The sequence below is a fragment of the Prosopis cineraria genome, unplaced genomic scaffold (assembly GCF_029017545.1).
Source record: "Prosopis cineraria cultivar Desert tree isolate PC_DT_omini unplaced genomic scaffold, ASM2901754v1 PC1524, whole genome shotgun sequence".
NCBI lineage: Eukaryota > Viridiplantae > Streptophyta > Magnoliopsida > Fabales > Fabaceae > Prosopis > Prosopis cineraria.
The window spans coordinates 1-2,150 of NW_026556849.1; the positions used below are offsets into that span (position 1 = coordinate 1).

The 2,150-nt window shown below is 42.6% G+C and overlaps 1 pseudogene; it reads left to right on the forward strand.

Annotated features, from left to right (window-relative positions):
* Positions 1 to 798: 798 nt before the first annotated feature.
* LOC129300304 (photosystem I reaction center subunit II, chloroplastic-like) lies at positions 799 to 1,444 on the forward strand (annotated as a pseudogene).
* The last annotated feature ends 706 nt before the right edge of the window (positions 1,445 to 2,150 follow it).

A 2,150-nucleotide genomic window follows, 5' to 3' on the forward strand; every position in this document is an offset into this window, starting at 1 on the left:
AAGATGTAAAAGGTGGGGATACTTTAGCACAATTTCAGTCCCAACCTTCCAATATTGTATCAAGAGGGCCTTAGGTTTTGTCTAGGATAATGAGTTCATGTTTGATGCCCCATGATATCCCAGCTGGCATGTTTCTTAGGGAAAATACCCCGGATATCTTTTCCTCCTCAACAGGTTTCCCCATTTCCTCCCTCACCTCAGTGCAACTGTAAGCATGGTATTAAATTAAAAAAGAAAAAATAACTAAATTTTGCTGCTTTGTAGTGTTCGGTTTTAACAATTGTGCAGGCATCTTTGTTTCTCATATAAATATAGAGATATACAAAAATTAAAGATTCTAGACATAAGGTGTATTTTAAAAATTAATTTATACATTACATAAAACACAACACAATACATAAATGTTTGAAGGTTTTCTCAAACGAACAAATTTTAAAGTTTTGGCAATATTTCTTAACCATAAATACCATAGAATGAAAGTTTAAATGCTTAAAAATTAAAAACTCCAATTACCAAAATTCGGCTTCATTTTTGATGGGTTTGGCAACCGGAATTAGATTCTATAAGGGTGGAATGTGGATATTGGGAAATTAGAGCGCCACGAATAGGAAAAAGAAGTGGTGGGAACTGCGGGTGAAGAGTGCCACAAAATCAAAATCAACACCTTCTGATTGGTCCAACCAATCAATTATCCCCTTCCACTCCACACTCAAAATCCTCTTGTTCATCCGCAGCTCTTGTTCCTTGTTGATCTCCCAAATTACTCACTCACCCACACCCCCCTGTCTCGTGTCCTGCGAATCCTCCATGGCCATGGCGACCCAAGCTTCCCTCTTCACCCCGCCCATCTCTTCCTCCCACGCTCTCTTCTTTGAAGAACCAATCCGCCCTGCCCTTCTCCTTCAAGCCCCTCAATTTCACAGCCTCAACAGCCAGATCAAGCACGGTGATCAGGGCGGCGGAGAGAGAAACAGAGGCCGCCCCTGTAACCAAGGAGGCAGAAGCACCCGTGGGGTTCACCCCGCCGGAACTGGACCCCAACACTCCGTCTCCGATCTTCGGAGGGAGCACGGGGGGGCTGCTGCGGAAGGCCCAGGTGGAGGAGTTCTACGTGATCACATGGGATTCTCCGAAAGAACAGATCTTTGAGATGCCCACGGGGAGCGAGCGGCCATCATGAGGCAGGGTCCGAACCTGCTGAAGCTGGCCAGGAAGGAGCAGTGCTTGGCTCTGGGGCGAGGCTGAGGTCAAAGTACAAGATCAAGTATCAGTTCTACAGGGTGTTCCCTAACGGGGAGGTGCAGTATCTGCACCCTAAGGACGGGGTGTACCCTGAGAAGGTCAACCCTGGACGCCAAGGAGTTGGCCAGAACTATAGGTCTATTGGCAAGAATGTAGCCCTATCGAGGTCAAGTTCACTGGTAAGCAAGTCTATGATTTGTGAGCTCTGTTTTCACCAACATCTCCGCGCTGCTTGGTCTCTGTAATTATCTGTATTTGCTACTTTCTCCTGTCACAACCTTATATTGCAATATTAATTTGTCTTAGCGCTCCTTCACACCAATCCTGTAGCGCGTTATTGAACCACACATTATAGTCCGGGGTCTTTCCACGACTTCGCCCTTTTTGGATCGAAAAGTTATAAATTATAATTAAAATTCACTTTGAAGGCAAGTGAATTGGAGTGCTGAGTTCGCTCGTCGAACTACAATTTTCCAGGTTAAAACGATTTTTCTTTTGGAAGAAAAACGATTGTATAAATTCAAATCTAATCATGGTTGAATGCTAACTGCGAGTCACATAGAAAAAGGGGGAAAGAGGGAGAGATAAACCATTGTTCCCTCCACCTCCACTCTCCACCATCCGATCTTTGGATTTAGTGGGACTCATTCAAATTCAATGTGAATGAATGTCTCATGGCACATGTTAAATATCGTTCAGTTGAACGGCTTGTTAGAAATTATTTTATCGTGTAATACGCAGTGAGTATTAAATTTCTAGTTTTTGAAGGATAATGTAAGTGAGGAGTTTATATGGTCTTGAGTATTGTTTTAAATTTTAGAAAAAAATATATCTCAATAATTTTTAATATCAATACAATTTAATGACGGTAATTGAGATGTTTATTGAATGCGTGGATTTGCGTCATT